At 34.7% G+C, this 26,824-nt stretch overlaps 2 long non-coding RNA genes across 3 annotated transcripts in view; one reads left to right on the top strand and one right to left on the bottom strand.

Annotated features, from left to right (window-relative positions):
• The window catches only part of LOC113618399 (uncharacterized), a 217,640-nt gene extending 215,403 nt beyond the window's left edge, over positions 1–2,237 (bottom strand). For both annotated transcript variants that reach the window (XR_003432003.1, XR_003432002.1), the window contains exon 1: positions 2,135–2,237. This is a non-coding gene — a long non-coding RNA (uncharacterized LOC113618399). The remainder of the gene's footprint in view (positions 1–2,134) is intronic.
• Positions 2,238–2,256: 19 nt separating this feature from the next.
• Positions 2,257–25,470, top strand: LOC113618397 (uncharacterized). Its single transcript, XR_003431999.1, has 3 exons — positions 2,257–2,486; positions 19,409–19,502; positions 25,276–25,470. It is a non-coding gene; the product is annotated as an uncharacterized LOC113618397 (long non-coding RNA).
• The last annotated feature ends 1,354 nt before the right edge of the window (positions 25,471–26,824 follow it).

Here is a 26,824-nt window from a genome sequence, read left to right as displayed (position 1 = left end):
TGGGTAACTGACCATTCTGGTGAATGTAGTGGTACTCCCGCACCTGGTCCTTCTTGTGGCATTTCTAAGAGTCCCCTGAAAAGATCCACCTTGTCGACTATCAAATAAAATAAAAGAACATATTCTAGAGGAAATAACACCCACAGGACTAAAAAAAAAAAAAAAAAAAAAAAAAACAAAAAAAAAAAAAGACTCAGGAAAAAAAAAAAAAAAAAAAAAAAAAAAGCCACCAGAAAGTGTAGAGTCTGCTCTTCCAGGGGAAAGCGCAGTGAAACACAGTATATTTGTAATAGATGTTCTGTTCCCCTGCACAGAGGTGCCTGCTATACTGCCTATGGCACTCTAACAAGATATTAGAATGCTTTAGTAAGACATGTTTAAGTTTCAAATAAATACATTAAGTGCAAAAAAAGTTGTTGATATTTACTCAAACACGGGTGTTTCAATATTCACTTACATAACAAATTGCTGGCCACAGGCATTAGTCTCTACAAAAATCCCCGGGTCAATAATATGTTAAAATTATTCCTTTAATTGAATATATTCAGTTTTAGGGGAAAATCATTATACTGCCACTGATTTTGTTCTTTTGCTAAGAGTTAATACAAACGTCATCACATATCAGATTATATAATAGGCCCAGAAACTAGAATTTGAAATTCTTGACGTCTTGGTCAAAAATTTTTTAGCACTTCAAAAATTGAGATATACGTACTTCATGTAACATAAAATTAACCATTCTGAAGTGTACACTTCAGTGGTTTTTAGTATATTCACTATGTTTTGCAACCATCATCACTATCCAGTTCCAGAGGGTTTTTATCACTCCACAAAGAAACCTTCCACCTACTAGCAGTTAGCAAATCACCCCTTATCCATCTCCTAGTAGTCATTAATGTTTCTGTTTCTTCAGATATGTCCTTGGGAAAATCTTTTATCTCTGCACAAAATGGCTGTCTCAGATCTGTGATTTGTTTTTTATTCTTTGCTGCCTAATCAAACTGCCCAAAACTTTACCTTGCTGTGTGGGTTGTCAGCGGCATATGTAATATGTACAATAGAGGGCATAATAGAGAGTATGAAACTCTAAGAGATCTCATTGTCTACATTTACTTCCAGTTTTAGATCTTCCTCATCTTTTCTTTCATTAATTTGGTATTTACTTATATAACATGCCAAATTACACATACTTTGAACTTAATTTGAAGACAGCTAATGTTTTCAGTAATCAGTACAAGTCAAAATAGTATAAGAACCATCTTATTTTTTAAAATTTACATCTAATTATATGTTCCCAAATTCTGGCCCAAATTTGTGCTCTTATTTAGTTGCTTCATTCTCTGTATGCCCATACACTCTGTTCATTTCTCAGATAATTTTATTTTAAAATAGAGATTCAAATGTGTTACTATGTTTCATTGTGATTTATCTGTTTACATGTCTCTGAGTGGAATATGAACTCCTTGAAGGAAGGCCTTTGTCTCCATATGTTTGATTTTCAGCACAGTGCCTAGTACATGATATAAGTTAATGTTGTTGAATGAAGGAATGGGATTTAAATATACAAACGTATGTATCAAAATTTACAATAATACCCAATTATGTATCTATATATTACACACTATTCCTCTATTATACTACATATACATATACCGTGTCAAGTTTTATGTAGTTCACAACTATATTCAAAATGAATTATTTTGAACACCATAAAATGTTACATATATCGAGTTTTACACAGTATTATAATAACCTCTAAACTAGTTATTACACACACACACACACACACACACGCAGCACAATGTTTAACAGGTTATTTACCACAGCTTAACCGCGGGACAGAAGAACACTGAACAATGGAAAAGCTTGGAGATTAAAGTCAGGCAAACAAATCTGCTTTTGGGTTGTCTAGCAGTACCTCAGTGACGTAGGCTATTTCTTTCTGAGTGATGTGGAGACATTTAATACCATGTTTAGGGAACTGGTTTAAGGGTGGAGTTAATCTAATTTAAGGGCCTGGCACTTGGCAGGCTTTTAACGAACTTTAGCCGGTACTTCATCCCTCAGCCTAAACCAAGTAAAGGTAGGGGTTTTTTCCACACGTTATGAGTCTTTTCCAGTCACGGAAACCTACCCTGTTCTCAGTTTGTCAAGTCAGAGGGTCCGCGTAAGACGGTAAACGCACAAAATAATCCACCTTGCTAACTCTGAAGGGCTGCTAAACCCGCAGGAAGCGCTGGGCGGACCTCCAGTATCCCAGCATCCCTCGCGCTATCCGGTTGCTCTTCTCCCGCGTCTCTATGATAGAGCCGGCCTGGGAGGCTGCAGCGGCGGTGGGGGCTGTGGTAAGGCGAAGTGAGAGGTCCAGCTTTCTTACTGGACTGAGAGGTTTTGGCCGCGGAGGGTCGCGATGTCAGAGAAAAAACAGCCGGTAGACTTGGGTCTGCTGGAGGAGGACGACGAGTTCGAGGAGTTCCCTGCAGAAGGTAACCGGCTCGCCCGCGGCCTCTGGGCCGCGCGGACAGTGACTAAGGCCTCCGAGTGGAGGCGGCGCGGGTGGAAGGGCTCGGCCGGGAGGCACCCGCGGGAAGTCTGGACCCCCGCTACTGGCTCTCAAGGCTCTGCACGCGCGACCCTCCACGACCGACTTCGGGTCGAGGTGTCACGGTGGGACTCACCTCAGCGGTGACGCTAAATGCCTTCTGCTTCCTCACTGGGAGGAGCCACGGGGACCCTGGTTCCCTAGCCCGGTGTCCGGGATGGTGGGGCCTTTTCCTCTTCAGCCCGGTTACCGCCACCTCGTTCATGTCTACATAATCCCTTTTCCCTTTATTTATTGTTATTGTTGTTATTATTATTATTATTTGTTTTAGCAGTCTTCCTTTGCCTTGAACCCTTCCAGAATTAAATTGTTGTTCCTAGTTAGGCCGATGCTGCCTACATTTAGGACTTAACATATGAAGCCTGTTAAGTAGAACGGGAGGATCAGGTGTTAGTGCTTAATTCCCGTTATTGCCTTCCTCTTGTTCCTCATTAATTTTTGATCACTTAACTTCAAACTAACATAAGTTTAAGGATTTATAAGACCCTAAAACGTCTACATTTTTATTAGCTTCATGGTTACCAAGAGGAACTTTAGTTTTCTCATTGTAGGTAACAGCAAATAGCTAACATTGTTTGGGTGGTTGCTTGTCTGAGTATTTTGCTTCTATTAACTTAATTCATTTTCACAAGCCTAGTAAGTAGGAGCTGGTATTTACATTTTTCAGATAAAGAAACTGAAGCTTGAACAGTTAAGAAGCTTGAACAGTTAAGAAACTTGCCCAGTGTCACGTAACTGGCTAGAAATGATGGACACCTGGCCCAGTTGACACTAGCACTCTTAAACTCTTTAGCTGTACTGCTTCTGTTTGTTAGATCATTGTTGCCAATCAGGGTTTCAAAATTGTTGGTTTTATCAACTAATTGCTATGCGTAAGGTAAACATTTATCTTATAAGAAAAGGAGGTTACTATTGGGTGACCTTTCTGAAGGTGTAGGAAGAGAACTGTGGTTAATGGTTACAAATCTGTTACATTAGTTACTGCTTCACCAAAATGGTCCTGAGTTGTACTCCCTCATGATCCTACTGTGCATAAAGCCACAAAGCTGTAACATTTGTTATTTTTATTTATAGTGTACTGGGTTGTTTAGTGGAAGAAGACCTTGGAGCACATACTACACAAACTCGTAAACTAACCCAAAGCACATCTATTTTCAGTTCTGGGATTCATTATGTATTGTGGGGATTGTTTTTTGTTTTGGTAGTGGATTTATCAGTGCAGACATGTTTTCTTGATCTCACTTTCAAGTTGGTTCATAATCCTCCAACAGTGAGCTATGTAGTAAAAAACTGGCTTGAGATCAGGATCTGCTTCTAACGCAAACTTCATATTTGATATAGTTAGCGTTTATTGTTTATCATATACAAGATACCATGTTAGGCACTTTGTCTACATTATATAGTCTATCACATTTCTGAAGAAACTGAGGCTCAGCGATTTTAAAAGCTTGCCATTAAGTGGTCGTCAGGATCTGATAGGTTTTTCTGAGTCCCCAACCCAAGCAAACTTTAACCTGAATCCCTAACGTTTAGCAAAGTGCCTGGCACATGGTAGATGGTCAGTAAATGCTTGTCGAATGAGTGAACCTGTGTTTAATAAGTAGTCGAGAATTGACTGCTTAAAAAAGACCTAAAGATAACTGGGCCTGATGATACATATGATGTTTCAGCAACTTTCATTTCATCAGCTTTTGCAGAATATGTAATTCTTGTACTAAGTTTATGTTGGGAGCATCAATTTGTTCAAAATGTTGGTAGTTACATAGTAAAAAAAAAAAAAAAATCTCATTAAAGTTAAAAGGAAAAGCAAAGAATATTTTTTCTGAAGACAGGCCTCCCACAACAGCCTGGTTTATTATCATAAGTAACTCACCATTTATTGGTCACCTTACAGAAAATCTGTCATCTTCAGGTTTGAATATGTAGAACCTCATTCATTCAGGAGATTTTCTATTTAGAATGAGCGGTAACATTTGAAATGCTTTTGCTTGTTTAGGTTTTTGTGTGTTTCTTCTCTGGTTTTTAATTCAGACAGGTAAAGTTGGAGAAGCAGTACTTTGAAACTGGCCTGTTTTGAATCTTTCAGTATTTGAGTTTTCAGATCAGTTATTAGTGCCCTGAATTACCAAGTCCTTTGCCTTCCTTGGAGATTCTTTTTCTTGTGATTGTCTTTATGGTGAATATGCCATTGACAAACTCACAAGTAGATACAACTTAAAATTGCCTGTAATCATCTAATCAATCTAGAGGAGGTCTTACTTTCAGTGGCCCATTGGGTCTCTGTGTTTCAGAAAGTGAATGATGTCCATTGTCTAGGGTAGCTTGCAGTTAAGAGCCTGTTACATGAAAGCATTACTGAAATTATGTATCCCTGGTTTGACTACAGAATTGTATATTTTTTGAGGGTGTTGTTGCTACATCTTATTCCTGATAAGAACTTGTTTGGTAAGATGTCAATTCAGTCATTATAAGGAAGGGGAATTTCTGTTTTGAAAAGGAAACTAAGATAATGCGTTTTCATGGAGACTTCATTGTTTCTTCTGAATAGCTCTTCAGTGTGAGGTGTGACGTGTGGGGTGATTTTCTGAGGGTGCAAAGAAACAAATGCTCCTTTTTTCATTTGGACTGTGGATCTGTGTTACATTGGCAGTTCCTCACAATTCTAATTGGTGGGTGTGTGATCTGGTCATTAAGTAGGAACTGTTAAAAATCATGTTTAGGATATTTGTGAATTCTGCAACTTCTTGACTGTTTAAACTCATCGACGATCAGATTTGTTGGAAGACATTCAATGTTTTGGGAATGATTTAATATAATTTTGGAGGCTTGGCATGGTTAGAATTTTAGAACTGGAAAGCAACTTAAAAGTCTTGAGAAGCTAGAACTTGTCAAGATCATACAGCTAGGTTAATAGTAGTAGGGTGGGGCCTAAAACTGAAATACTCTATAATTTATTTGAAACTTCAAACAATTTTTCAAATCAGACATATATTGAAAAGGTATTAAAATATTTTCATTAATCTCATTTCTCTTACAATTAGAAGTGGATGAGAGTGAAAATGGGAAGAACAAGTGGGCCTTTAATTTCTTTAATTTCTTTTATTCTGTTCTTCCTATGCCAGAATTGAGAGATTTCTTTCCTTTTTTTGAGGGAAAGAATATTTAAAATGAACCTGAGTTTGCCTTCAGAAGCAATGGTGTTTACAAGAGAATACTATTATACCAAGTAGTTTATAATTTTTCTATAATCACTGGAACTGCTGTGTTATCTGAAGCAGGCTGGTGGTTCCCTAATGCTGCTAGCATTCTGGAATAACTGAGGCACTCTTGCCTGTGCCTATCAAAGTAGGACATCTTATAGTGGTTCTTAACCAAGGAAGTATTTTGGGATATCACATTCACTTGTCAAGTAAGAAAGTAAAATAACTGCCAGCATATAGTGGGTAAAGGTCAAGGATTTTAAATACTTGCTATGCATAGACCAGTCCTGCACAAGGAAGAATTGTCCTGTGAAAAATGCCACTGATAAATATTTATGTGCACATTGGATACCAACTGGACTAAATCCTCAACAAAAGAGTTCCTTAGGATCTTAAATGTAAAAGGTAGATACAGTTAATACTGACTATGTCAGATACTGTACTAGTCAGTTTACCTAGAGCCAAAAGGGCTTTGGTATTTTCAGTTATTAAATGTAATATAGTGGACACATAAATAATAATGTCACATATTTAAATTATGTGATGGTAGCAAGAAATGAAGAATTCATGTTACTAAAATCTTTTAAGAAAAAAGATAAATATAATGAATGGTAAAGTGCCTATTCGATGTCCATTCATGGTAATCATATGCAAGAAAATTTTTGAGCTCCAGGATGGAATAAGCATGATGAATCTAGGATCAGACCTAGGTTCAAAATCCACCATCCATCAACTTTGTTTTCCCTCAAAATTCACAATTTTATATGTTGTAGAATATGAATACAACAGAGAAGTCATTACCACCAAAAAGGTAACAAACATATCCATCACCCCCAAAAGTTCACTGGTGTCCCTTTATAATAATCTCTCCCTGTCAGTCCTCTCCACATCCCTTCCCATCCCCAGAAAGTCACTGATCTCCTTTTGACATGATAGATTAATTTGCGTTTTCCAGAATTTTATATAAATGGAATCAGACAGTATCTTTTTCCTCAGGCATCTTACACCCAGAATCATTATTTGGAGATTTATCCATGTTGTTGCGTTTATCAATACCTTGTTCCTTTCTCTTGCTGAGAAATATTCCACTACATGGATATACCACAATTTGTTTATTCTTTCACTTTCTGATGAACATTTAGGTCATTTCCTGTTTTTTTTCCAATTACCCTTTTTTTTTCCCTTACAAATAAAACTACTATGAATATTCATGTAGAAGTCTTTGTGTGAACATATGCTTTCATTTCTCTTGGTTTAGCACCTTGTAGTGAAATGACTGAGCGGTACAGTAGGTTTATGTTCAACTTTAAGAAACTGCCAAGCTGTTTCCAGTGTAGTTACACATTTTACATTCCCACAAGCAGTGTATGAGGGTTCTAGTTACTCTATGTCTTTGTCAACACATGGTCATTTTAATTTTAGACATTCTGATAGTAGTGGTATCTCATTGTGCATCAGTTTTTAACTTGTCGACTTGTACTAGTTACTTAAATCCTTTAAAATATTTTTGCAGCAAAATATGTAGGATAATTGTACAAGTAACTGCTTATTTAAAATTTAAACCTATGAAAAGTTATAAATTAAAAAGTGAAAGCACTGTTTCTCGCCAACTTTCCCCAAAAACATTTCTTATGCTCCAGTATAATCACTGTTAAACAGTTCTTTCAGTGTCCTTCCTGAATTTATATATATGTATACATATATATATTTATTTGTGTGTGTTTGTATATATCCTCACAAAGGACCATACTACATATACAGTTTTTCTTCTTTTTACATTATATATCTTAGATGTGTGTTCACATTAATATAAACATCTACCTCATGCTTTTTAATAGTTGTGTTCTACTAGTCTACTGTATGCACAATAAATAATCTATAAATATCTATTGATATCTAGGTGGTTTTAGGTTTTTTGCTTATTTTTATGTTTTTTTTTTCTGTTACAGAATATGTTGCAGCAAATATTCTTACGTCTTACATCTTTGTTTTTGTTCTTATTTATAAGATAAATTCTTAGGAAATTGCCAGATCAAATTGGCAGGTTCATTTTAATTTTTTTAATATAATTTTTATTTTGAAATAATTACAGACTTACAGAATAATTGAAAGTACAATACAAACAACCTTTTTTTCCATGAGCCAGCCTGATGTTCATCACCCCTAGATATTTTAATGTGTATTTCCTACAAAGACATAACCTCAGTTCAACCATCAAAATTGGAAATTAACACACAGATATATTACTGTCATTTAATCCATAGGTCCTTTTCAGGTTTCTTCAGTTGTCTTAATATGTCTTGATTAAGAATCATGGATTACATTCAGTTGTCATATCTCTAGTCTTCTTTAGTTTAGAGCAGGTCTCTGTTTTTGACTTTTGTGATTTTGACACTTTTGAAGATTACAGGCCAGTTATAGAATGTTTCTCAACTTGGATTTGGCTCACGTTTATATATGATTCGATTTAGGTTCTGCACCTTGGCGGGAATATCATAGTAGTGATGCTGTATTCCCATTGCATCCTGTCAGGTGGAACATGATTCTCATTTATTCCATTGCTGCTGATGGTAACTCTATTAAGGTAGTGTCTGTGAGACTTTTCCATTGTTAGATTACTGATTTTCCCTTTGTAATTAATAGATATTTTACTAGGAAGGACTTTGAAACTGTGTAACCACAGTTTTCCATTCATTATCAAACTTTCAATTTATTCATTTGTGTATTTATATCAATATAGACTCATGAATTCTCATTTGATGGGTTATAATTTGTTGCTATTATTTATTTTGATATTCAGATTGTCCCAATTTGTACATGGGGAGTCCCATCAAGCTGTCTTCTGTGACCTTTTGACAAGTCACCATTCTTTGTGCATTTCCTAGCATTCTGACACAAGTAGGTATTCCAAGCTAATCTTATACTTTTCCTGTTCCAGTCCTGGAATCAGCCATTCCTTTAAGGTGCATAGCTTTCAGTGGAGAATGATATTTGGAAAGTAAGATCTTACCTCCAGTTGTGCTGATGGCTTTTGGGATGCTGTCAATGGAAGGAACTAGGAAATAGACAAATGTATGTACATATATACATCTATTTATGTATGTTTTTGTATAAAACCATGAGTTCACATAGGTATCTCTAATTTACAGTTCAACACCACAGGGCTCATTCTAGTTTTTTCCCTTTCCACATTTGTAACTTTCTTCCCCAGCAGTGAGAAACCTGGCTCCCATTATTGTAAATATTGGGTCATTGTCTATTAGGTCATCCTCCTCCCTAACCAATGTTTGTTGTCCCCTACACCCACAGATCCCCTCCTTATCTCACTTTGGCTTCAACATTCTATGCTAGGCCACTGTCACTTCTCCTTACTCCAGCATTGGATGGTTTCTTGACTCTGTCCTGGCTATGACACACCAACCACACAACACTGCCCCTCCACAGGAATGCCTTCCTGGCTCTCCTTGGGCTCTGACACCTCATTCAGGACCAGGTGCATTTTGAATTTTGACATATTCTCAAATTACCTTTTACAAGGGTTACACAAATTTCCATCTACAGGTCACCTTTTACCTGCACTCCATATTAAACATTTTAGTCATTACAAACCTGAGGGATGAAAATGGAATCGCATCATTTTGATTTGGATTGATTTCTTTGAGCAAGATTGACCATTGCGTTTTTCCTTTGTTACCTTCTTAATCCTCAGTTCCTTCATGTAATTTGTGGATAATAATCAGAGTCATGTAACGATTGTATGATTGTATTAGTCTGTTTGAGCTGCCGTAACAAAATACCATAGACTGAGTGGCTTAAACAACAGAAATTTATTTTCTCACAATTTGTAGTTTGGGAAGTCCGAGATGAAGATGTTAGCCTGTTCAGTACCTGGTGAGGGTTCTCTTCCTGGCTTGCAGACTGTTGCCTCTCACCATGTCCTCACAAGGTAGAGAAAGAGAGCTCTCTGGATTCCCTTCCTATAACAACACTAATCTCATGAGGACTCTACCCTCATGACTTCATGCAACACTAATTGCCTTCCAAAGGCCCCATCTCCAAATACCATAACATTGAGGGTGGTTAGGACTTCCTCATATGAATTTCAGGATTGGGGGACACAAACATTCAGTCCATAAGAATGATATATGTGTAAAATGTGTAGCATAGAGTTTGGCACAAAGTTAGTATTCTGTGAACATTAGGCTCCTTTTTTTCTCCCTCCTAATTTACTTAGGGATTTGGATTTTGCATGATGTTTGGTATTTATTTAATTTGAACCATTTTCAACAAATATTTTGTGATTTTAGATGTATCCAAAATTAAGCTTGTTGAGCTTGAGGGTTATTTGATTATTTTTTTAATATTAAAAACTTACAAATTAAAAAATATTGTCAAAAGTTTTTCCAAAAGTACTTTAAAAAATAGTTTGATTATTCATATAAAATATAAAGATACATAACACAGTAGTATGTATTGTTTAAGGATGCATACAAATGTACAAGAGGTATAAAGAGACACCGTGGAATGAACCCCCCCCCAAATCAAGATATTAGTGCTTGCCAGGGGGTTGTGAGTGGTGTGACTCAGGATATTAAACAGTAAAAACTACTTTGAAAAGCTATTTGATTAGTTATTTAACTGGTTCAATGGAATGAAGAAGCATTAAGCAATTGTGACTGGTGTTCATTGTTACGTAGTAATGTTGTTTTTAAGCATAACTCATTGAAAGACATGAACAGTGAAAACAATGAGGGGAAAATAAAAGTTTCCAAAACTATACTTACACTCTTCTGAAGTATTAAAAATTTACCAGATATCTTTTTTTCCAGTTTTGTGCTCTGTTATTGATGTAATGCTTGGTAGAAATGGTATCTTTATTCTGCAACCTGTTTCTCTTTTTACCTCCATCACCCCTTAAGTTTCCTTGGAGTGATTAGCCCATAGTAAATGATTTATTCTTTCGATATATGTTTGTAGAGTGCTTCCTGTACACCTGGCACTGAAAGGTGCAGAGCGAGAATGATTCTAGCTGCCGTTTATCGGTACAAAGTGCTTTAGGTACATTGTTTTATGTAATCCTCATAGCAGCCTTATGACAGCTTTATACTTGGGGCTCAGCAAAATAACTTACCAAGGACAAAGTTAACTAGAGGCTGCACAGAGGCAAATTTGACTCTTTAGATAGATATTTGTCTTTGGACTTAGTGATATAAATGTCAATGGAGATTAGTAAGTTTTCATGCCAGACTTGAGCTTTTTAGTATTTTGCAAGTGCCTATGCTAGGAGGGGGCACTCCAAGCCTTTCTCTCCCCACACCCAAGTAAACCAGAACACCTTTGCTTTTGACTGTCTTTTTCTGTTGGGTTTCTGGGTAAGATTTCACTTGGTTTCCTTCCAGTGGAAGCAGGTGGTGGTGGTGGTGGTGTGGGGATTAAACCACTGATAGTAAAGTGCAACAGCAGCTGAAAAGAAGGGGAAATTATTTCCAGTTGTGTACCGCATGAGGCCGCAACGTTTGAACAGAGCTTTCAAAAGGTAGAAGTGTAGGAAAGGGGTTTCCAGAAAAAGGGAAGAGGAGTAGATGCTTGGAGGTGGAAGATCAATGTGTATGTGTATTTTATTTGGCTGTGAAATAGTAGTTGTAATTACACAGGTAGTTTGGAGCCTAATCATGGAAAGCTTTAAGCCGAATGACCACTTTGGACTTGATCCTTAGGTAGATGAGACATGGGGGGGGGGTTGTTTGTTTGTTTGATATGTGTATGTTTCCTTTAGGCAGTAGGCAGTTTAGGAAAAATTAACCCAGCAGAATTTGAAAGGATAGAAAGTCAGGGAAGCTAATTAGCAAATTGTTGAAATAGCTTAGGTGAGGACTAAGGGCCTGAAATAGGTTGTTATTAGGGAAGAGTGATGCAAGAATTACAAGGGAGCTTTGGCAGCTATTTTGATAGTAAGAAATCAGGGATTGTGATTTTGCACTTGCATAATTAATGGAAGACCGATGGTTGAGTTCACATTGGATACTCTTTCTTTTTTTTTTAAATTAATTAATTTATTTTTGGCTGCGTTGGGTCTTGGTTGCTGTGCGCGGCCTTTCACTAGTTGCGGCAAGCGTGGGCTACTTTTCATTGCAGTGCGCGGGCTTCTCATTGCAGTGGCTTCTCTTGTTGCGGAGCACGGACTCTAGGCACGCTGGCTTCGGTAGTTGTGGCACGCGGGCTTAATAGTTGTGGCTCGTGGGCTCTAGAGCGCAGGCTCAGTAGTTGTGGCTCATGGGCTTAGTTGCTCCGCAGCATGTGAGATCTTCCCAGACCAGGGCTTGAACCTATGTCCCCTGCATTGGCAGGCAGATTCTTAACCACTGTGCCACCAGGGAACTGTCCTACATTGGATACTCTTGCCTCAATAATATGGAGGATCAAAATGAGAGAATCAGTATGAGTGTAGGGCATGAGTGCTTGGAAAAGATTAGAATAACTAATGGCTTTGAGGAATTTTATAGAATTAAAGAGAAATAAAAGCACTAATCAACCAAGAGAACCAAAGTCAGCATGTTTGTAGTGGAATAATTCTGATATATAATATATGCACACACACACACGTGTGTGTGTGTATAAGTCGTTTTGGACCTCTGTTTCAGACTCAGAACCACAAACAACTGAAAGTTCACCAATAGTTTGGTAGCAACATCGTTTAACAGTTGCTTTTGGTTGTTTGCTCTGAAGTACCCCACTGACATGTTTGGTCCTTGTTGGAGAAAATATAAGTATAGTACAATGGTGCTATGCTAGTAGTGATTTCTTAGCCACTGAATAGACATTAGATTTCTAGGGTATATAGATGTTTTGTATCATGATAACTTACAGAAATGAAATTTTATAAAAAATTTTAATCTGTTTTATACAGCTTAAGCAGGAACATGTGTAAATTTATCTCAGAATGACTAGATTTAGTGTGGCTTTATTATCATATTTATCAGTGTAATGGTGCTATTTGCAGCTATTGCTGTTTCACCTATAGCGGTGAATGTACAATTTAGAACTTTTTAGAACTTTCCTTTGTTTGTTTTATATTTTTCTTCATGTAATGTTCTGTATATACATGCACATTTTTTATTTGAAGCAACTTTGTTGGAGATTAGTTTATTTATATTCAGAGTAGCTTTACTGTTAAGGAATGAATGAGAGTTTGATTGATGCTCCTGAAAATCGCTTTAAAGTAGAACATTTGCAACCCTATTTGGTATAAATAGAATTTCCTCTTTAGTTTTCTCCACAGTGGTATACTTTATACTTTTTAGAAATTTCAGAAGGTATGTTGGAGGGTGGGGGAGAGTAAGTACTTTGAAAAACATTGAGAGAGAACCATTTTTCACACTTAAATGTTAAGGTGATACTTAGATGAAGTATGTGGGATCTTTGGTAACTCAGATTTGTGAAATTTAAAGCTAGTCCAAGATGTAATTCTCACTGGCAGATGTGAACAAAGTCAAATTTGGGGGCAAAGTCTCAAATAATTTAGAATTGCTAGACACTTATGTATTAGGCATCTGTTATTGGTTATTTCCAATTCTGACTTCTTGAAATATGGTAATTTTTTTTTACCAGTATACATCTGGAGGCCTGCACACTGAAGTAAACACAGCTGTGATTATTTAAATGATTAATCACAATCCTGGCAATGCATTTAGTGTTGAAGATAAAGTGTGTACTTTATAGTCATCTACGTATTGAAGGAAGACATTAGACATAAATCAGGTATCCTTGTTTGATTTTATTATTTTGCCCTTTTAAAAAAAGCTGTTTCTGGGTTTAATGCTTTAAAAGTAAGTGATTAAATAAAATTGCATGGTTAACAGTGCAGTGTTATAATTGAAAAGTAAAACACAGTTCAGAGATGTTTTGCAAGAGAAGTCTGCCAAATCCAGAGATTACAACAGTCACATGTTTTTTATGTTCCCCTTCATTTAGTTGAGTTTACATATATTGTAGTTTATATATATTGTAACATGTATAATATGGAGGACTTATAAGTGTTGGAAATAAATTTGGGGATGTTATACCCTATCACTTAAACATTTTACGTAATATAGTTCAGTACATTCGTAGTTAATAAAGAAACTCTTTAAAGTTTCCACCTAAGATAGATTATAGATTCTGGTTTGTCTTTGTATGCTCAGTAGTGTCATAATTGTAAAATACTGTATAATAATACGAATGAAATACAGAGCTACTGTCATGAATCTTTTTGTGTGTGTGTTCTACCTAAAATCTTTTTTTTTTTTAATTTATAAATCTATCTATTTATTTATTTTTGGCTGTGTTGGGTCTTCGTTGCTGCGCGCGGGCTTTCTCTAGTTGCGGCAAGCGTGGGCTACTTTTCGTTGCAGCTCGCACGCAGGTTTCTCATTGCAGTGGCTTCTCTTGTTGCAGAGCATGGGCTCTAGGCACACTGGCTTCAGTAGTTGTGGCACGTGGGCTCAATAGTTATGGCTCGCGGGCCCTAGAGCACAGGCTCAGTAGTTGTGGCGCACAGGCTTAGTTGCTCCGCGGAATGTGGGATCTTCCCAGACTAGGGCTCAAACCTGTGTCCCAGGGAAGTCCTCTACCTAAAATCTTGCTCATAATACTGTTTTCCCTCCATTCATGAGCCAGTTTATTTTTCTTGGGACTTTATTTCTACCTTCTTCCCTTTCCTTTCCTTGCCATTAAAGTAACATGAGATGGTTGTTACCAGAGGGAGAGATACTTGATGCTTATGCTAAATGATCATCAGAATTCAACTTGATAAACTAAAAATTGTACCAGTTTTAAAATTTTGAAAAAGATACTGTTCAGGGACTTACTTCCCTGGCAGTCCAGTGGTTGAGACTCCATGTTTCCTCTGCAGGGGACACCAGTTCAATCCCTGGTCGGGGAACTAAAATTCCCACATGCTGCTGCGAGGCCAAAAACAAAAAAACAGAAACAAAAAAAGACCGTGTTCAAACTCGTATTTCCCATATTACATAAAGAATTTGATTGTTTTTTTTCCCCTAGCCTTTATGGAGTTAAGGATTGGACCTCCTACAAAATAAGTTATTGAAGCTGTTACGTTTCTTGTTCTAGATTCTCTGAGACAGTAGGGTACAAATTAACAAGTATGTTTTTTTAGTCTCTTAAAGTTAAAAGAATTAAAGTCAACTTGAAGGTATTTGAATGACATAAGTATTAACAATATTGAAGTCAACTTTTTTTTTTTTTTGCCGTACCATGGGGCTTGTGGGATCCTAGTTCCCCAGCCAGGGTTTGAACCTGGGACCTCAGCAGTGAAAGCACAGGGTCCTAACCACTGGACCACCAGGAAATTCCCTAAAATCAACATTTTGAATCAAGCCATAATTAGATTAAAAGTCCTGTGGGCCCTGTATTTTTATTTTTCTGGAAAGGGTAGGCTTACAAGATTAGCAGAGAAATGTGAAATAAATATTCTTGTTTTTTATATTTCTAACTTGAATCTTTTGACATTTTGTTTCCTTAAAAATTTAGGAAACTGGTTAGTTAGAAGTGGTTCAGGCTGATATGAGGCTTGGTGTCTTAGAACTTTAAAGTTCAATTGTGACTTGAGTTATGTCACCTTGTTTACTCAAGAGCATATTATACAGTTGTAACGTATTCAAATTATTTTGTGGAACATTAAGCTCTGTTAGATATCTTTATAAAGATTCCTTAAAATATCAGTGAAACAAATATTTCGTTTGACAATTCTTATTTCTAGGCTCAACCCAAGTATATTTAAAGTTTAGGATTTGAGGTTGTGAAATAACGGTAGAAAAAAGTTAATAAATATTTTCTTGTAAGACAGTCTTCACTTTCTGTTTTTTTGGTAGTGGTAATGGTGGTGGTTTCAAAGCAAAGAGGGGTATGCTATACAGTGATCTCTAAGGCTTTCTCTGTTTCCAAAATTCTGTAATTTTAAATAATCTTCAGTCTTAGCCATTTTATAAAGACTTGAAGTATAAAGCCAAACTTTGCTGCATTGTTTTAATGAAATAGTTTTATGTGAATTTTTTATACTGGAATGTTTAGTGTCATTAAAACAAATCAAGAAACAAAAACTCCTAAGCTGTCCATTAATATTATTAGATAGCTCAGAACTGTAGGTTATAGGAAGACTGGAGGGAATGGGGAGGAATAGCATGATTCACTTGCTATAAAAGGAATAATGGATTGCATTTTTCCATTATAATAAGTTCAAGGTACAAGAATCTGAATTTCTATGATTTGAAGTGTTTTATTTAATTTTAATTTAAAGAATTAAAATCATGTAGTTGATTCTTGATGATTTAGTATTAGGGAAATATATCTACTTTTTGAGCCCCTTTTTAATTTAAAATCTGATCTTAGCCTGCAACCTGTACCATCTTTACATAATGTTCCTCTCTTGTATACTTAATGCTTCAGTTTCTGCCCCCTTTATTTTTGCCTTAAAGTAGTTCCCTTCTTTCTGAGATTTCTCTGCTCTTAGAAAAACAAAAAGAAAATTTGTATACAACAATGTACGTATTAAACAGTTTATTATTGATTGCAATGGCAATATGAGAATAACAGTATTGTTTTAGCCCTATACCTAATGATTAACTCTTGACTTAACTAAGTCACTTTGCTCGTTTATAAAAGTTCAGAAATGTTGTTTTTTATCTTTAGCTTTGGAAGTAGATATACTATCTTTATTTCTTTTTTTTAATTTCTTTTTTTTTTTTTTGGCCACACCGGCTGGCATGCGGGACCTTAGTTCCCCGACCAGGGTTTGAACCCGTGCCCCCTGCATTGGGAATGTGGAGTCTTACTTACTGGACCACCAGCGAAGTCCCCAGATATACTATTTTTAAAAATTTGGTTGCATTAGCTTTCTCATCATTCTTCCGTAGACTATAGGAAATCCTAAATGTGATTTCCTTTATTTTAACTTCTTAATCTACTCTCATTAAAAACTATAGGTGGATTCATAAATAGAATAAAAGTTTTCAGTTTGAAAGGTACTTCTATAAGAAAGGAGAACATGTAAGGATATCTGTAGCCCAGTCAGCTTAATTTTGAGATGTAATTAATACTTAGTATTGTTAAGTATTACTACTGTTGAGGACCTCAGAGAATAGTATAGGATTTGAATTTAGATCATTACAATATTTCCTTTTTGAGAATAATAATATTACTGGGAGATATAAGAACATTTAGGCCAATAAAAATCAGTATTTTTGATTATTGAAAGTTTTTATAAATGAATATACATTCACTACCCTATACCAATGATTAAAGTTGAGTATACATTTGACTGAGCTTCCTAGCAACCTGAAATAAATTGCCTAAGACAAACTTTCATCTTTTCAGGCACTAATATCTTAAAGAAATTTCCCACATGATCTCTCTTCAGGGAGCATTCAAACAGATGATCGCAAGCCTCAAAAGTATTCTTAGAGTAAATACAGTTGAGAATTCTACACGACTCATTCATAATACAAGATATTGTTATTCTCTTCCATCTTGAAATATATACTCTTGACTTCACTGAAACCACACACTGCCCTCTGTTTTCTTGAGATTGACCACTCAGAGGAAGGGAACTTGAGAAACGTAGTTCCATTTACACAACATTTTTTTGAGTGTCTACTATGTGCCCAGTACTCAGCTATAGACATTAGAGTTGCAAATTTAATAAAATGTGCTTCCTACCTGAATGTTTTGCATAGTTACTTACAGGAATGGTGGTCATTTTGGGCATCAGTGGAAGAGGGTACAGACTGTAAGATTAGAGAGGAGGGGACAGAAAAAAGACCACAATAATAGTCCATGAAGGGAATAATCCCTCCTAAATTAACATAGTGGCAGCAAGAATAGGGAGGAGGAGACTATAACTGTAGATTCTTGAGCTGAAATCAAAAGGATATAATGAATGGTTATGAGAGTTGAAGGAGAAAGGATAGCTAAGCTGCCTCCCAAATTTCTGGTTTGGGGGGACCAGGTAAATGGAGGTACTTTCTTATATTCTTAAATCATGATGTTGACATATGGCATTTAAAATTTTTTGTTAGATACATATGTAATAAATATAATACCCATATGAACCATTGTTGAATACCTTTAAATCTATATGTGCTTTATAAGAAAAGCCTAAATCATACCTTTTCTTATTGACTTCTTTTTTTTAAAAGATCGAAATGTTCTTAGCCATGTTTCTAATAAGTAATTACTAAGATGAAGCTACTAGGACACATTTAAGAGCATGTGTAACTCATGCTTACTGTTTTTGGAGGGGAGGGATCAAGCAAAAGTACACAAGGTCTGATTTAGAGTTCGTTGCATCTTTCACAACCAACTGTCGTGCATATGCACAACAGGTATTGTTGTGGCTTAAGAATACAAAGGTAAATAAAAGAGTTTTATTCTTAAGGAGCTCAGATACTAGTAATGGACATAGGCATATAAACTGATAAATATGATTGTACAGTATGTAGGTGCTGTGATAGATATACACAAAGGAGGGGACCTAATCTCTGAAGGAAAGGGAGAAGGAATCAGGAAAGCTTCCAAAGGTGATTTCCATACTGGTTTTTTAAAAACTAGTTTTCTCAGATTTTAATTTTGAAACTTAACCCTATAGAAGTTTTAAATAAAGGACAAATGGGAGTGTAATGGGTGAAGGGATCAAAAGATACAGACTTGCAGTTACAAAAATAAGTCATGGAAATGTAACGTATAGCATGATGACTATAGTTATTAATACTCTATTGCATGTTTGAAAGTGGCTAAGAGAGTAGATCTTAAAAGTCCTGATCCAAAAAAAAAAATTTGTAACTGTTGGTGACGGATATTAACTAGACTCATTGTGGAGATCATTTCTCAGTGTATACAAGTATCAAATTATGTTGTATACTTGGAACTAATATAATGTTATATGTCAGTTATACCTCAAAAAACAAGAAGGCAACAAACACCCATGTTTCATCAGTTGTTAACATTTTGTCATATTTACTTTATTTCTATCATATGTATGATAGACATGTATGATATAAAATATATTTCAGAAGCATTTACAAGTAAACTTGTCAACAAAATGACACATGATTCTTAAATATTTCAGCATGTGTGTCTTAAAGAATAAGGACATTCTCTAACACAGTTTTACAACCATGTTTAAGAAAATATTTGGTTTACTTTTTGTTATCTGAGTATGAGTTATCTTTTTTTATGTTTAGCAGTTTTGAATTCCAGGCCGGTATCGTCCTGCTACTCAACTTACTTTTCTCTTATTGGTGCTGTGTTTTGAAAGATTGTGTAATAGACCTTATAAAAATTATCAGCAAAGTAAATATCCTCCTGAAGTTACAATAAATTTTCACAGCAAATAGAATTTTTTGTATTAACTACTGTTTTAGATCTGCAAATTCAAGAATTGAGAAAACAAGATAGCATCAATTGAGATTTAAAGAGGAAGATTACCATTTCTCATAGATATGGTTTTAGATGTTTTGAATTGAGAGAGTTCAGTAGCAAGCTTTCTGAAGTTTTTGTATTTATGGAAATAATGTATGAGAAATATTTAGATGGCATCTGTTTCTGTTTTTAGACTGGGCTGGTTTAGATGAAGATGAAGATGCACATGTCTGGGAGGATAATTGGGATGATGACAATGTAGAGGATGACTTCTCCAATCAGTTACGGTAAGTTTTAAGCCAAATTTTTATATAGCTTAGTATTAATTGTAAGCATGGAATATGTAACTTATATATGACAATTGCCTTTGAAATAGATTTTCGAATTATGAAAAGTAAGATATATTGCCTCATCTCCTGTGTTTCTAAACATGAATACTTTGTGTAATTGCATAGAACTTTTGTTCTTTCTAGTCTCTTTATAAAAGTAGTTAACTGGAAGCATATTTGCTATTTTTTTAAATCCTTGTAGGTTTAATTCTGTCACTGTTAATTTTCTATCAATATTGAACAACTCAGCAGAAATTAGAATCATAGGGTGCTCAGACCCAATGTATTGGTGATTCTCAAACTGGAATGGAGAGTGAGGTGTTGGGAGTGTATTTTTCCATATTCATGTACAAATCTACCTAAAATGATTGGTTGATTGATTATCAATCGATTGAAGTAAAATTTATATAGTGTAAAAATCATTTTAAAGTGTACAATTTAGTGGCATTTTGTATATTCATAATGTCATACAACTATCATCTGTATTTAATTCCAAAACATTTTCAGCACCCTAAAGGAAACACCATATCTATTAAGCAGTCACTCTGCATTCCTCTCCTCCTCCAGCCCCTGGCAACCGCTGATCTGCTTTCTGTCTGTGGATTTTCCTGTTCTGGATATTTCATATAAATGGTATCACATGAATGATCTGTATGTCTAGTTTCTTTCACTCAGTATAGTGTTTTTAAATTTCATCCATGTTGTAACATGTATCCGTATTTCATTCCTTTTTATGGCTAAATACTGTTTCCTTGTATACATAGGCCACAGTTTGTTTATCCATTCATCGGATGATGGACATTTGGGTTGTTTCCAACTTTTGGCTGTTGTGAACAGTGTTACAGTGAACATTCATTTACACGTTTTTGTTTGAATATCTCTTCAGTTTTGTTGGGATTTAGTGGAATTGCTAGATCATATTGCAATTCTGTTTAACTTTTTGAGGAATTGTCAAACTTTTCCACAGCAGCTGAATAATTTTACATTACTACCAGCAATATAGGAAGTTTCTAACCTCTCCACATCCTCGTCAAAACCTTTTTTTTTTTCATTTTAACCATCCTAGTGGATGAATTGGTATCTCATTGTGGTTTTGATTTGCATTTCTTTAATGATACTGATGAGCTTCTTTTCATGTGTTTGTTGTCCATTTGTATATCTTTTTTGGAGAACTATCTGTTCAAGTCCTTTGCCCATTTTCAAAGTTTGTCTTTTTGTTGTTGAGTTGTAAGAGTTCTTATTTATTCTGGCCCTTATGGGACATATTATCTACAGATATTTTGTCCCATTCTGTTAGGTTGTCTTTTCACTTTCTTCATAGTGTTCTTTGCACAAAAGTCCAATTTATCTACTCTTTTAAGAACTCATTGCTAAATTCATGGTAATGAAAATTTATCCCTATGTTTTCTTGTAACAGTTCCAGAATTTTAGCTATTACATTTAGGTCTTTGATCTATTTTGCATGCATTTTTGTATATGGTGTGAAATAGGAGTCCAACTTCATTCTTTTCCATGTGGATATCCAGTTATACCAGCACCATTTGTAGACAATTCTTTCCTCCCTAATTTTGTTTTGATTCAACCCATACATTATCTATCTTGGCCACAAAGATGTCTGTGTAAACTATCATTTGCTTTGCTCAAACCATGATATAGAAGTTCTATTCCAATCTTTTAATTTCCTAGTCTCTAGTACATTTTTCTGAAAAGTAGTGAGATAATTTATACTAAATTTTTAAAATTTATTTTTAGTAGTGGTACAGTAGCTTTTGTTCTAAACTGCATTTTTTTATGGGCTCAAAAACCCTACATTCTAAAGACTTTTTAGTATTTTGCTGGAAACTAATAACAGTTTTACCCATCTCATTTCTCCCCTTTTTGGACATAGTACAGTTTGCCTTTCACGGTTATTCTGGCTCTTTTACAATTCTCCATGATTTCTCAAAATTGCTGACTCTCATTTATTCCTTCTTTCAGTACTCTGAGATGTAATTATTCAGGCCTTGAAACTTTAAACTACTTTAATGTAGTTTGGAATTATCTCATCTGTTTTAATTTTCAATTTTGTCTTAATGATGTTGTTTTTCTTTTTGCAGTTTTATGGACAAGATAGAGCAGTAGCTGTTGAACAGTAATCTTGCTTTTTCTCTAAAATCTATTCTGAGCATTGAATCTCTCTCTTCTCATTCTTCTTTAGCCATATATGGCTTTCAGAAGCCCTTTTTGTTCTTTTTACAGATCTCATTCCATTCTGGGATTAAATTAATTCTATGTGTACAAGTTTTTGCCACTTTCTTTTTGTATTTATTTTAGGTTTATTTATTTTGCCACATCAGAGAAAACCTTGCTGCCCTTTTTTTTTTAATGCATCCCTTCTTTTCTTTCTCATTATAAACATATGCTATTAGAATACTTATTTTCAGGCCTTACAACTCTGTTGATCCCTATTTTGTGTTTTGATTTTAATCATGTATCAGTTTTTTCTTTTTGTTATCTTCTTGAAATTTTTAAAGTTGAAGCCAAATGAGTTTTTTTCCTTCGCTATTCAGAAGAGTCAGATTCCTCCCAAGTGGGTTTTGGGGTTGAGGGTGTTTTTCATTAGTCAGAAAATAGCACTTTTCTCTTAACAATTAAATCAAGACATTACTGAATACTTTGGTTTTATTAGGGGACTTTTAGTAGTAAATGTACTGATAATTGGATTTCTTGTCACTACTGCGTCTTGCCTTTTTATTGGTTTTGGAAATAGAACATTATCCTTGTATTCTTTGTGGCTTGTTGGTTTTATAATATACCTCCACAGTGCTCTTATGTTCTATGTTGTGTTTCTGCCTTTAGGTTTGTGGATTTTTGTAAGTGTATAAATCTTGATACCTCCATTAGTGAATGAGATTTTTCTTTTTATTTCCCTATTTGTGTTGTGAGTTTTTCTTTTTTAAACAAAGTTTTTGATGTATCATTAGTGCTGTCAAGTAGAACTTACTGTAGTTATGGAAATGTTCTATAAGCTGCACTATCCAGTACAGAAGCCACTAGCCACATGTGGCTATTAAGCACATGAAATGTGGCCAGCACAGCTGCTAAACTTAATTTTTAATTTTATTTAATTTTAATAAATAGCCACATCTGATTACCATATTGGACAAGGCAGCCTCAGATAACATTTATATTCTTGCTTTTAAAACTGTCTTGATTAACAAGTCTCCTGCAAAGATGTTCTTTTCAGTCTTTGTAAAATGCATCGAGGCCCTTAATGTGGTATTATAAACCATGGTAAAGAACATGTTTTGTTTCGTTTTTTTGGCCGCGCTGCGCTCATCTTTCGAATCTTAGTTCCCCTACCAGGGATTGAACCCGGGCCCGGGCAGTGAAAGTGCTGAGTCCTAATCACTGGACTGCCAGGGAATTCCCCAAAAATGTTTTATTGTTTTCTCATATGATTGAGTCCTAATTCCATCTAAATTTAGAGAGGCAGTTTACACTCTAGAGTCAGTCAGATTCCCTGAGTTCCAGCCCGTATCTGCGTCTTATTTAGCTGCATGGCCTTGGCAAGGACTTAGCCTTAAACTTTCCATGTTTCTCTTTCAGTGTAATTTACCTTCAACAAGTAGAAGTACAAAGAAGGCCAGCAATGTTTCCATGTAACTAAAGATCATTCTGTTTTTACTGCTTTTGAAACATTTGTTTATATACGTATCAGTAGAAATAGGTAGGATTATGAGATTTTTTGGACCTTTATCACATTTTACATAAAAATTCCAAAAAGCCAATAATTCCTGATTTACCATGTCAGATATAGCCAATGTCACATAGCAGAGTAGGTCCTTGGGTAATAAGAGTTCTGAAACCTACTAGTGGCTGTTAGTCTTATTCTTGTTTTGTTGTAAAAGGAATGCTGCTGTTTTTGTTTCAAATAGTGTGTATTCACTATGTGTGCCCTATGATATCTTTCCAATTGTGCTGGATTTCTTTACTTTTTCATCTCTGTTGGATTTTTCCATTCAACAGGCTCATGATATTAGTGTTTTTGTGTTGTTTTGTACTTAGTGGTGTTCATTTATTTTCCTTTTGGTTTCTTACAAGTCCTGAATTCTACCAAAGAACTTTCATCTTTTCTAAGAATTTAGCTAATTGAGAAATATCTCATACTCTCCTTTGTGTTTGTAAACAATTTATAAATGTAATTGGTCACCACCTCCTGTCATGAAGACAAACAGAGACACAAACTCGGATGGATTTGGTGACTTATTACCTAAATCTTAGGTTGAATTTTAGGGTTTTTTTGTTGTAAAATAAGAGAAAATGAATAATCTACAATGATTTTGTTAAACGCAGCAGAAGTATTGTTTAAGAAAGTTTAAAATTATCTCCATTTTAAATAGGAAACATGAAAGACAAGTATTATAATCTTTAATTTCCTGGGGAGGAGAGGACAAAGGAAGCATTTTAGTTAAATTTAGCAAAGGAGGCGGTAGAGTCAGAAACTTGTGCTGATCTCTTGACTCCTAATCCAGTGTTTTACCACCAGCCCATACTGTCCTCTACACCTGAGCAGAAGACAAAGATGATTCATATGAATAAGCTCTGGCCTTAATATTATTCATGGACTTTAGGTCAGTATTTGTATTATAAATATCTAAAGATTTTAAGGAAGTGAAGGAGTTTGGGGAAGTGAATAATAAATATTATACATCGTTCCTACCATGTATTTTTTGCATCACATTTACATTGGATAGTGTGATAGTGTCTAAGCGAAATTATGCTTGAGAACAAATGTCTTTTTATCTTACATGTAATTATGTAATCATGCTTAACATTTGTACAATTTTATCATAGGTTGGTCCTCACATAATTTTATTGTGAACTTTTTATAAAATTCTGATTTTATAAAATCAGAATTGTGGCAGAAAAGTTGCTGGTGATATTTGGAATGGTAGTTTAAATAAGTGATATTGATTACAGGGCTAAACCTTTTTGTGCAAATGTTTATACAAGGCAGATCAACAATTGCAGTTGACATTTTCAAAGTATGACTGCAATTTCAGGTTGAAAAAATAAATTATAAAAAGTATCTTTTTAAAGTGTTTATGTTTATACCAATATACATTTTTGAGATTTTTATCCACATTTAAAGTTAGGAAAGTAAAGTCTTGTTTAATATTTTATAACTTATTATATTTAACCTATATATATTTAATACAGAATAATTTTCACATACCCTTACATTTGATTAATAATTTTTGATTTGTTTAGGGCAGTATATATGTCAGTATGAAAAGCAATCTGTTTATTGTTTATGTGTAAATAACAGTATTGTAATTATAAAATCTCTAAAAGTTTGATAGCAGTGTCTAGTGTTCTTAGCCATATGGTTAATGATTCTTAAAATTTATGTTTAAATATTATGAACAGAATAATTGTACAGTATTTGGAAAATATCAATAATTCCCTCACATTTCTTCCATAAATAGATCAGAAAAATAAGGAATATAAAACATAAGTTTACTAATGGGAAAACAAAATTTTATTAGCATTATGTGGATTCACATCCAGTTTCCTTCTTATATAGATTTCTTTTTGGGGACTAAAGTAAAGCTATTTGGTAGTATTTTAAATTGATGTTTAGGCTTATTAGCTCAATTATTTATTGTGTTATTTCTAAAAATCATCTGTTTCTTTAATTTATCATGAAGAATGTCTAGTGATGTTGTTCTTTTGTGTTTCTTTATAGAGCTGAACTAGAGAAACATGGTTATAAGATGGAGACATCATAGCATCCAGAAGTGCTGAAGCAACCTAAACTTGAACTGTTTACTAAATTCTAGAGCAGAGAACCCAGGATGGGACACTTAAAAAATGTTTATTTCATTACCTCCTTGGATTTATTTTTGTTTTTGTAACACACAAAATAAATGTTTTGATCTAATATTGGTTTGGTTCAGAAGTCTTGATCTTTTGACTCTCGTCATTAATTTTCTCATACTATTTGTGATTTTTCCAGAGCTTTATTATAGACAGATAGCAAAATTTCCTATTAATGAATTTGTTTTTTTTTTTAATGTTAACTGAGGCTCCGAGAGGTTAAATGATTTGAGGCCAGAATTCATCTGATTCCAAATTCAGTACTTTTCTTAAACCACATAGACTAAATGTTGGTCTTATTTATAAGGTACTCCTTTTTAAGTTACATTTAACCGTAATTTCATCTGTATTTTGAAAGCTTAGGCATTTACTGACATTTCTAAGGTGACCCTTCAAAACCTGTGTTTTTAAAATATTAATCATTTTAAATTGCTGTAATTAGTTCCTGAGCCATTAATAATATTAATAGTTGATAAAGTATTATTAGTTCTTAAAATCCAGAGTGGTTTGATCACACTTATAAGAATGATGTCTGTGTCAAAACTGGGTAAGTGGGCTCAAGATGCTTTGTTAACATGTGCATATTCTCAGATACTACAGAACAGATTCATTTAGTACAATTAAGTTTCTGCACAGTGATTACTGTTTCTACATCTACTTTTGTGAAGGGGGAGGTTTAATTTGATTGGTAAAGGATTCTTATAAGACTTAGAATGGGGCTAATATATACAGTTTTAATTTGGAATATTTTCAAACTTGAATGTGTTACTTATTTAGAAGTAGAATCATTGGTACTGTGGAGTAATTTAAAATCTAAAAGTTATGTAACATGATGTAGTATTGACACCAGAATAGGAGTTGGGCACCTGAAATATAATTTAAGGTATGCCTCGAAATGATTTTGAACATAAATAAGTTTTCTCCTACTAAGACAAACATGAATCTGCCTTGCCTACCAGGCAGGACTACTGTATGATCAGATGGAATAAAAAATAAGAAAGAACTTTGGAAATTATTAAAAAAAAAACTTATTGTTTTAATCATATAATGAAGCACAGGCAGCCATACTAATGTAGCATTTGAAGAAATATTCTGATGTATATTTTCTCAGTATTCTGGTAAGTGGTTTACAAGGACATTGTTAGACCCCATACCACCTTGACAATGTCAGATTAGTACCCAGAGGTATGGCCATTTCATATACCTTGAATTTAAATTGGTGAGGTACCATTCTGAAACCTCACAGGAATTGGGTAGAGGTTTTAATGGGTTACCTCTAGTTTTTCAGTGTTTTGTCCTTAATAAATTTTCAAAATTTAGTTTAGGTGGCTTTCTCTGTTAAGGATTGAATACCTGAAAATTGATCGTTGGCATCAGGATGATGAAGCACATCATTGGTAGGAAGTTAGACTAGCCAG

Source organism: Aethalodelphis obliquidens, unplaced genomic scaffold (assembly GCF_003676395.1).
Source record: "Aethalodelphis obliquidens isolate GAN/ISIS:26980383/991018 unplaced genomic scaffold, ASM367639v1 scaffold5, whole genome shotgun sequence".
Classification (NCBI taxonomy): Eukaryota; Metazoa; Chordata; class Mammalia; order Artiodactyla; family Delphinidae; genus Aethalodelphis; species Aethalodelphis obliquidens.
The sequence above is the reverse complement of the archived record's forward strand: the minus strand, read 5'-3'. Positions and strand labels throughout refer to the sequence as shown.